The sequence below is a fragment of the Aptenodytes forsteri genome, unplaced genomic scaffold, assembly GCF_000699145.1.
Source record: "Aptenodytes forsteri isolate BGI_AS27 unplaced genomic scaffold, ASM69914v1 Scaffold82, whole genome shotgun sequence".
Classification (NCBI taxonomy): Eukaryota; Metazoa; Chordata; class Aves; order Sphenisciformes; family Spheniscidae; genus Aptenodytes; species Aptenodytes forsteri.
In genome coordinates, this window is record NW_008795490.1 from 12,786,069 (window position 1) to 12,797,645 (window position 11,577).

The window sequence follows — 11,577 nt, forward strand, 5'->3', positions numbered from 1 at the left end:
CAATTTTAAATATATACTAGCAGCAAAGATGGGAAGCAAACTAAAGAATACTAGAATTGTATTTCTTTAATATTATTTGTTTTATTCCAGATACATTTCAGTGTCCCTTACCACTTACAATCTTTGTTGTTTGCATAAATATCTTTTTTCCTCATTTACTGCTTGAAAAATGATTGAAGCTTGACTATGTGAAATTATCAGAACTGTACATGCTATTTCCCTGTAGTTTAACTTTATGTAAAACTTTCTGAAAAGTACAGCTCTTGTGTTTCAGCAAAGAATTAAACATCACTGCTGTAAGAAGTAGTGTGTGACAGAACCTGATTTATATTACCAAAGCATTTCCTATCTTACTATTTCAGCTGATTAGGAAATTTATTTCCCATTAGTACTTGATTCATTATCATTTAAGTGACTCAATTTCAAATTTTAACAAGGGGACAAATTTTAACATCAAGGAAAGTTTCTTTTATTTTTGATAAACCTAGAGATGAAGGAGGTATGTGAGAGACTGTTTACTCATAAAATGTTTCTCATAATCAAGAATGCAAATTATAAAGTAATAAGAGAACTGATAACGTAACTGAATAAAGAAATCAGTATTAAGCTGTATTTAACACATCTGTACTCTTCTCCTGATGTACAATATATACATATCAATGTTATCTACACATAGAGATTGTCATTTGGTACAATCTGTTCTATTCCAAAGGTAAAAATATGCAACTTTATAGGCCCAAAGGGATTAATCATTCTGGTAGAGATAATACAGCAATAGCCAAACAGGACAAGTTCCACAAGACGCAGAAAAAATAATCTCAAGTTACATTTTTATTTGGCAGTTTAACAAGCAGCCCCCTCCAAGTGCCTAGCACACCAATGGGACTACCTTATGATGCATCTCTCTCCTCATATCCATTCCTCAAAAAATGACCTGACTGAAGAGATTAAAAAAGAAAAGCAAGCAAGCAAAAGACATATTTTGTATTCATGATTATGGGGTATTTTAAGTGTACTTTAATTGACAATAGGTGAGAAGAAAGCATGTGAAATGTGGTATTAAAAATCTTCAGAACCTCAGCTAGGATTTTAAAGTCATGCTAGCAAAAGCCAACGATAGGAAATAGCATGCCTATTTAAAACATTAAAGCTTTGAAATTTCCAGCTGAAACAAACCCTTTGGGTTCAAATTCCCCTTAATGGTGCCTCTTTTAGGCTGTAAAGGGATAAACTTAGGTACTAATCATGTCCTTTTAACCTCCTGGTTGCCAGTCAGATTATGGAAGCAGGCCAAATCATGCAAGCAGTTTCACAGCATAAAAAGGGAAAGGCAAGCTGCACATGGGTCAGGCAACGCAAGAGCATCAGGGTGTCTGAGTGGCAGCCATAGGCAGAAGGTCCATTGCAGAGATTAAAAACTGAGGTTCCCTGGATATTGGTAGACCATGCAGCTGTATCAAATGGTCTGTATTTGCTTTACAATAGTATCATGTTAAACAGTAAAATCTTTGCACTTATAAGTAGAAAATAAAAGCTTGGTATTAAGGACACATCAAAATCTGTTGGGAAATTTGAAGTCCGACAGTGATCCATTTATTTAAAAAATCTAGATCTGGCAGTGATTTTTAAATCTGCACTGTACTGGTCCGAGCAAGACCACAGGGGCCCAGCAGTTACCTCTGCAGAATCTGTGAAAGATAAGCTAGGCATGGCACATCAGAACTTTCTTAGAAAAACTAAAATTTTTACTGCTTTAAGGAATCCAGGGGGTCCACAAATTGTGAAGGACAGAAAACCACTGATTTGGAGTGGATCTAGAGGATGGACTGAACACACACCGGGAACAAAAGAGAAGCAGCTCATTGTTCTACTATAAAAAGTTGGATACTGAAACAAACTAAGAAGGGAAAATGAATTTTTAAAAAACAAATCCAGGCTTTAATGAGAGTTATGAGATCTCATTTTTATACATATTTCTATAACTATACTGTCACACTGGTTTGAAACATATGCAAAGAGGTACCTTTACATTGTACAAAGGGGCACAGTTCCCTTTTATCAAAGTGACTTTGATGCAACTTTCAGTTGTGGCAAGTAGTTGAAGGAGCCACACTGAATCCACACTGAATATATCAAATCTCCATTTGGACTCACATTCATCCTATTTCATTAGCAAGCCTGGGCCATGGCATTCCCTATCCTGACCTTTATGTCTGTCCACGGCCTTGTGTTAAAGCAGGACTCTCACAGCTGGGAAAGTCCAAGTATGACTGTGAGTAACCCAACTTCCTAATCTAGCCTTCTTCAAGTTGTTACACTAAGTGTTTGCATAATGACTCAGTGGAAAGGTTATAAAATTACCCCAATTCACAAAAATTACAATAAAAAATCTTTAACCCTCTACTATTATTTGGAGGGGGAAAAAAAAAAAATCCTAATCAAAGAAAAAAACCCAAACCCCACCAAACTAGTCTTATAAAATTATACTTCATTACTATTAAGGGAACCTCTCAACTGGACAGGGAATAGAACTTAGTTACAAAGATACAACTGATCAATACCCAAACTTCCACAGCTAATCAGTTTGCGTCTGCAGTAATGCAAGCCCCTCCTTCCTTTAGAAAGCACATGGAAGTAAGCTTGAAGAGCGTAATTTTATTTTTCCAGCGAAATTTTGGGACATACTGTCCAAGACAGCTGACTCAGCAGGTCAGAGCCCTGGTTCATAAATACAATGTGGATCATATGATCATTGGATAATCCAAGCTAAACTGGAGCTCAGGAGGTCTCTAGTCCAACCTCCTGCTCACAGCAGGACCAGCTGCATGGTCAGACCAGGTTGCTCAGGGCTGTGCCCAGTCTGGTCTGGAAACACCCCCAGGATGGAGCTCCTGGGCAGCCTGCACCACTGCCCCACGGGGAAAAAGTTTCTCCCTATACCCAGTCTCAACCTCTCTTGTTGCAACCTGTGCCTGTTGTCTCATGTCCTAACACCATGTGGCACTGTGAAGAGCCTGGCTTTGTCTTCTTGATCACACCCCTGCAGGTACTGGGGGGCTGTTGTTAGATCCTCCTGAACTGTCTCTTCTCCAGGGCTGAACCAGCCCCACTTGCTCAGTCTGTTCGCAGGGCAAGAGCTTCAGCCCCCGACCTCCCTGGGGGCCGCATGCTGAACTTGCTCCAGTCCGCAGATGTCTTTCTTCACATTTTACTAATGTGAAATTCCTTTTTTGAAATCACCTGGGATTTTATTTGGTTCTAAACTAACTTGAAATAATCAACTGATAACTATGGAATTTGAACTAAAAATTACAAACTCAGAAATACCGATAAATATAATTGTAAGCTAAGTGAGGATGCCTGTTACCCAGATTCAGGGAATGCCATGACTGCATCCTTTAAATCACACCAAAAAAACCCCCTTTTGAATGCATTCATCACTTACAGTATCTGCCATATACATTAATTATTTCAGCTATTACGCCAAGGTCAAAAGTAAGGTGAACACCCAGCAATACTGCACAAAGATGAATGCCTGAGCTGCTTATCCTCTTTGCTATTATTTCTTCTTCAGCCTGATCCTTTCAGTGGGTCATATATTGTAATTCTGTGCAAAATCAGCAACATTCAATATTGGCAGCATTACACAGAGCTCGTTAGCCACTCACAAAAGCACAGAGCACACATCAAAGAGAGAAAGAAGGAACCTGAGTTTCTATATTTTGCTTTCAAGACACTGCTCTATGACTTGACCTAGATTTGGTCTACAAGCTTTTGCCTGGCCTAGTTGCACTCACTTTTCGATTTGTTCTGTCCTCAACTAGATCTACTGGCACGCTGCGGTAAATCAGGTGTGAGTCTACAGAAGTTCATGGATTTTACCAACGTAAAACTCACGTAACATGAGGTTGGCACCAGGTCTCTTATGTCTAGATCAGCTTCCCAGTCATCATACACTGAACCAAGCATGTTCTCAGGCCACAAAACACCCGTCTCATGCAGCGTAAACCCACCTGCCCCACCATCGTCACGTGTGATGTCCCTAATTCCCAGCTGTCCTGCTCTCTGTAGCTGTACCAGCTTAGCTCAGGTCCTAGATGACAGACTAAAGAAACACAAGCTCTCAGGCACTGGATGTATTTGTTTGTGGAATGCCTACTGTAATCTCTGTATTCACTGTATTAAATTATCAATAAACTGAAAGCTGTAACTTGTTTTCAGAAGTGTGCACCGATAGCTTCTTTACTTATGCACAGAAATTTTCACTTCTTATGCACAGATACATCACGTCCTGTTTTACGTATGTATTACGGAACTACAACAAAAAGACTGGGGAAACAAAGATGGGAAGAAGCTTTATAAGATTTGAAGAAAAGGTTTTTAAAAGGTGATTGACTAGTGAAGTTTTTTCATTTGCTTTCTAGAAGAAAAAAACAGAATATGCACACAGGAGAATAAGCTGGATATACTAGGCTTTACTTTTGCTTTTATTTGCTTGCATTCTCCAGTTTGTCTGAGTTTTTCTACTAAAAAACAGCTAGGGTTTTTTTAGCCTAAATTGAGTAAGGTGATAACTGTCCTTTATGACTAAAGTGACAAAATCTGTTTCTAAGCTATTTTTGCACTTTAGTTTGCGTAAATCCATTTTCTAGTGAAAGTCAGTACTACAAATGGAAGCAGATATTGGCTATTTAGTCAAATATTCGTAATTATTTTAGACACATTTGTCCATTCACATTATTAGTGTTCATATTAAGTAATTAGAAAAGATCCTGGGTTATCTATGTTTACAGGTGAATTAAGTAGACTATTTTAAATCTTTTATGCCATGCAATCTATCTGCTTTCAGTATAAACAGAAAGTAAAGCTTTTTATTGAAAATAATCAATTTATGAGCACAATCTAATTTAAAATGTGTAAAAGAAGCATGTGGATCTTTATGCATTTATTCTAGTTTGCCTTTTTTTCAGTTTTTATCTTTTAGACATTACAAAGAATAAAAAGAAGGAGCTTCTTTTAGAAGTAAGAAAGTGAAAACTGTGAGATAATACTATAGCCCAGCAACCCCAGAACTGAAATCCAAAATGCACAGAACTAATGGGAATTCTGAAGCAAGCTCACACAATGCAGATCAGAGTATAGATCAGCCATCAACCACAAGTCATGAAACAAATTTTATAAAGGTCTCCAGATGTTTCCAAAATACTGAACGTGTAAAAGCAGAGTAAAAGGTATGTTCTCTGTCATCTACTGTAAAGGAAAGGCATGACTAAACACTCCAGGGCTCAGTGTGCCAGATAAATTCAATTTCCGAATAAAAACCAAACATGAAACAAGATCGAAAATGTTAGGAAATATCTTCATTTACAAGCACTAGGATTGCTGGTTCTTCAGTTCTTATGCACAAAATTTCAAATAAGACAGTGGCAGGCACTTGGTGTGGAGGTATATAAGCACAGACAATGCTGGAGTGCTGTGGCTACGGTTTACATTCACATCACCTAGCTTAACTAGCAATCTGTTACTTGATTTAGTCAGAGGCGAGATCTCCAGCCTAGACACACACTTAATGTAGGCAGTGCCCAGCTGTCATGAGACCAAACAAATGTCCTTATCTGCACTACATGCTCAGTTAATCATGTTAGTTAGCAGGTTCCAACAACTGTAATCTCCCACTGTGTACAAGCCCAATGATTGTAAGATCAAATAATATCAGGAACAAAATGAAGTACGTATTTCAAAGAAGGCTTAAGTAATATACATACTAGATACAAAATCAAATCTATTGGCTCCACAACTAAGATGTCTGAGCAAAGCTTTCCCTCTGACCTAGAAAACACTTCTTGTTCTATAAAATGAACAAACTCAAAGGAATAGGAGTTAGCATTCTCTGTTTACTGTCAGAGACCTCGGACCAATTTTTCAAACACACTCAAATAACGCAAGAGCCTAACTCTGCAAAGTACTTAGGTATCTACACTGTGTAGTTGTATTTGAAAATCTCAGTGCATGTACAAAAAAGATGTTAAGTGCCCAACTTAGCAGAACTTAAGGACCTAGGACCAAAAAGTAATTCTGAAAGCCACAAACTTAACCCTGCTAACCATTAACCCTGGCAGCATAGTTTTAAATTAGTGCCCAAGACACTTGCCTGGAAAGTGGGGTGCCCTGGGTGCCAGGCCCTTCCACCAGCAGAAGACTTTTTTCCGTGTCATTAGAAAAGTCCACGCAAGGGGTCTTTGGAAGAAGAACTGGAATTTGGGTTCCCTGAGTGCCCCAGCCACAAGGTGCGAGTGTTTATATAGCCAACAGGAACAGCTGCTTCAGCACAGCTGTGGCCCTATGCTATCGTTATGCTCATCTGGTCTGTCATCGCCTTCTGAAATTTTCTTTGACGATTATAATCTAAGGAACACTAAAAAAACATGGGTCAGCATTAGGATGTCTTTTACACTGAAGACCTTTGCGTGAGTTAACTTACCCTGCCAAGAAGCAAGACAAATCAGCCCTTCCTAAGGTCTCTGTTGCTGTAACTTGCAAGGTCACAGTGTCTGAGTTGTCACATTTAAAGACAGTTCCAGCATCTCTACAATAACTTTCAGTGACTCAAGGGTGCAGGTGAACTTGCAGATAGTTACAATATAATTATATTCATCCACAAGGGCAAAAAAATGAGTATATGAGGTTTAGGTCATTCATGTTGGCAAACCAATTAGGCCATCGTTATATCATAGCTATTATTAGGACATTAATAATGGAATGAAAATTTTCTTGGGTCTCAGGAATCCCACAAAAATAAGTAAACTGGTTAGTGTGATGGTATTCCCAATATGTCAACAATAGTTTAAAATGCTAGATATAAAAAAGGGATAGTCAAGCACTATTTCATAGAGAATGGAAAGCATAGTTCAAAAATTACTTTTGGTATCCCACATAGTCAAACTTTTTTGCCCATTAATGGATGTCACAGAAATAAATTATTATTAAATTAACAGTGAAACTCAACCATGTCTTCAACTGCAGACTAGAGTGATCTAGCCATACATCCACATGGGGGCATCAGTAGAACCTGTAAGCATCCACGCTGCTACTCAGCTTGTTGACCGGTAAACACAAGTTACAAAGTACACATAAGAGCAGCAGTTTCAAGATACAAATTAATATTTCACGTGTAAAATAATAGAAATGTCAATATGAAGGCTTAAGATCATTCCCATTATGTAAATTATCCTTCACAAACAATTTCTTCTGCACTTCTAATCAACCCCATTATCACTTGTGTTATAATAACCACTCTCTTTGCGCTGTAACAGCCCAAATTAAGGATACTGCAAACAGGAAGAACCCACCGGGAGTCAGATAACCTGTGAGTAGTGAGATGCTAAGAGAAAGACATGCTGAAATACTGTGGGTCACATTTATGGAATTGTATCTTATGCTTTGGTAGCAGAATTCACATATACAGATACATGATTTGCTTAGTAAATCTCTTTTTTCTTTTATCATGAACAATCTGTGAACAGCATTGGGGGTTAAAACCAACCAATTCCTTGGTAGTACACAAAGTAAGGCCAGTTAAATAGAGCAGAACTGCCACCTCCTCGCTTCTACTTACTTCCAGAACGCCCAGGTGTTGTTCACACAGGGGACTTCACATCTACCACAAAACTTTCTTTCGTGACCCTTAAAAGGTCTGCCTCCCTCACCTCAGACATCTACACTCCATCCTGTTGCCCTACATTTCAAATATACACAGCTTTTCCATGGGACCGAAGCCCCTGAAATATGGCAGAGTTGCTGTTACTTCATTTTGCATCTATGAATCAGCATATGCCTGTCCTGCTATTTTGCAGAAAACCAGCTCCATCCAGTTGTTCCAGTTAGATTGAGTCCCTAATACAGAGTTTGTGGAACAGTAGGCTGCCAGGCCTGAGAAAAATGAGAATATTCCTAATACATGAGGAATGATAAATGGTACTGCTAGCTAAAACGTGGTGCCCTAGTTAAAGACCTATTAATGGATGCATTGCCATCGACAGCGTGCTAGCTTATCTAGTGTCGCACAATTTCAGTGCTCTCCATTCCTAAAGTCTATACATCTGTGTTTTAACATACTTGAGCTACCCTGTGTAATTTAAAACATGATCTCAGTTGACCCGTATGATCAGGACAGATGTCAACACTGACTGATACTAGGTAACATTTTAATTTTAGCAGGAGCCGTCAACTTTTATTAGCATGTATTATAGGTTGCAATTCATTCACAAATGACTTGCAGTATTTTTTTAGCTCCTCGAGGTCCTCACTTACATTGCCATTGCTACATCACCTTATGCTATTAATATTTTACTGACTTTTCTTTAGCCTGGATATGGTCACTGTTAATTACAAAGATAAATATCCCTTTATTTTAATGAATATCCTCCTGACTTACACAAAGCCAACGTAATGTTCAGAATCAAGCACTTACAAGTAAGGCATGTTTAAACTAAAATGAATGCATGACCGAAGTTATTTGAGGCACCTTCTTAAAAACTGCTGGTTGATCTGTGATGCAAATATAGACAGCATAAACAACTAAGAGATGAGTTTAATAAGGAGTTAAAAGTCAAGAGGACAGAAAATATAGAGTCAAGTTTTTCCAGTTAGTGTAAAATTTACATTTATGTCTTATGGCTTTAGGGTCTTCTCAGCTCATCACAGAACATTTGTAGGTATCAGTCAGTCTAGTATGCCTAAATCTTTAGCCCAATTTCTGAATGCTTTGCTAAGGAGAAAAGAAAGTAAAGGTCAGTAAAACTCAGCAGACTACTGAGTACCAACTGATTCAGTATGGGTTACTTTTTTTTTTTTTTTCTAAGAAACTACTGCAAAATTACCAGCTCTGTGTAAGAAAAGCAGGATGAAGAAATGGGGAGAGGGAGGTAAGTTGAAAATGTAGTTACAGGTTGAGCAGCAGGAAGCTGCCAGGAGTCCACCATAAAGTTTTCAGTTCAGAGTATATGGGAAAGAGTGAAATACAATGTCACCAGTTATTTTTTCAGTAGAAGGCTAGCAATATGTTACCAAATTACTTGAAATAGATTTATTTAGACAGCTAATGCAACAAGCGACAACAAAACAAAAATTATCCACGCATAATTGAAGCTATTCACTAAAATTCATAGAAAATATACAGAATACTTTTAAACAAATGTTTATGATTCCTTTTTTCTCACAGCTGTGTTTAAAGGTCACTGTTCAATGCTTGTTTCTCCCAGTGCAAAGACAGCAGCAACATCAATCTAAGTATGGAGTAAGATGCAGCAGACATTAAAATACAACAGACATTATGGAACAGTTGGGACTATCCAGATTAGTGCAGTTAACACCAAACAGAGCATGCCTGAAGTGTAACCAGTCTCTAGTTTTGCGAGATACTGTCCTAACGGGTCAATTCTGAAGACAGGTACTAAGTTAGCTCTTTCACTTCCTTGTGGAAGCCTTGAGGGCTTTAATTCTGCAGGAAAGGCACTTCCTAGAAAATCATGAGTAAAGTAAATGGGTTAGAAAGCTGGATTAGTATATATATATACACCAGTTCAAGTTCATTATGGGACTAAAATGTGAATAAAGTAATTCCTACTTGTTCAAGGCAATGAAAGTACTGCAGCAATGCCACAATAAGCCAGATACATGAGAAAGTAAAAGGACAACTGTTATTTTTTCTAAAAATGTGCCCAAGAATTAGCAGAGCAAATATTAGAAGGAAAAAGTTCTGTACAACATGAACTGAGCTTGACATTTGAAATAGCGGCTGATAGAGCTGCAAACATTGAGGACCACCCAGAGTGAATAAAGAGGTAGAGGAGCATGCAGAGAGATGAACCAGATCATGCAACTATGTGCAAACAGCCTGGAATGTCAGAGATAGAATGTAATTTAACCAATGCAAATGCCAAAAAAATGAAGATAACAAATGAGAACACGCTAGGAGGCAAGGAAAAATCAAATCAACAAAGAGACCTAAGCAAGCAATGAAAAAACATGACAGATGAGAATGAAACCAAAAGGGATGGTAAAAGAAGCATCTGGTTATGAGGACTGTTTAATTTGTAGGAAATGTTTAGGGTCTGTGGGAGTTAACTAGTCAGATACACTTGCAGCTGCTGGCAGATTTGGAAGCTGATCACATCCTCCAGGTTCAGCTGGAGGATAAGATTTTAAAGAACAAGAACCTCCTTTTCCTTTCACATCACACTGTTGTTTTTCCTCTACAGAAAGCATCAACCACCACCTGCCCAGAGGCTGAAATGACCACTTCACAGGTGCTTCATTTAGGCTTCTCATTTACTCTTCAGTTTTCCTTATTCTAGAGCATCGCTAAGACACCAACATGAAACAAGAAAACCTGCTACAGTCCTCACAGAAGTCATGGACTGCTCTGTGCTGATTCAGTATAGCCACCATCGGAGAGAGAAGTACACAGTACTCTGAGCAGTTCATAAGCACCTAAGCCTCAGACACTTGTGCCAGCTGGCTCCCTTGGAAACGCGCCTGCATTGCCCTGGTACACGTGTGCGGCTTCTCACGCTGCCTTGACATCCTAGGGTGTGGTTCCAAGCGAGGCACATCCCAACCAAGAGCATTCCAAGTTCCAGCCAACTCTGATGCTTCTGCCTTTCAAATAGCTGTGAATTTGAGAAAAGCTTTAACACAAGCCTTCTGCAATTTTTCACGGCTGAGTTCTGAGTGGGTGAAAGAATGGGTCAGAACACTTGCAACATCTCTGCTGTAGCCCTCGAAAGCTAAATTCAGAAGAGAGAGATCCGAAGATAAGATGCCTACTACATAATTAGAAATATAATTTGTGTACTATCAGAAAATAGGATAGATCATGTTGGTATTTTTGTTGTTGTTGTTGTTAGCAAATTTCTATTTGTTGTAATGTTTTATTCAGGATCTTTGAAGGACTTCTGGCCAGCTGCAGATTGCAACCATGAATATCCCCAGCATTTCAGATTGGCTGAAGCTGTGTTTAGATTTTTCACTTGGACAGTCCACCTCCATACAGTTCCAAGTCACATTTTCCAAGCCCTGCAGAGATGCTTGTATAGTATGCTTCTATTACTTGCTTACTGATAACACATGGCAGCCTTTCTGTGCCACTTACACAGAAGGAGCCTTCCATATTGACCTGGACAGGCTGGATCGATGGGCCAAGGCCAACTGTATGAGCTTCAACAAGGCCAAGTGCCGGGTCCTGCACTTCGGCCACAACAACCCCATGCAGCGCTACAGGCTTGGGGAAGAGTGGCTGGAAAGCTGCCCGGCAGAAAAGGACCTGGGGGTGCTGGTCGACAGCCGGCTGAACATGAGCTGGCAGTGTGCCCAGGCGGCCAAGAAGGCCAAGGGCATCCTGGCCTGTATCAGAAATAGTGTGGCCAGCAGGAGTAGGGAAGTGATGGTGCCCCTGTACTCGGCACTGGTGAGGCCGCACCTCAAATACTGTGTTCAGTTTTGGGCCCCTCACTACAAGAAAGACATCGAGGTGCTGGAGCGTGTCCAGAGAAGGGCAACGAAGCTGGTGAAGGGTCT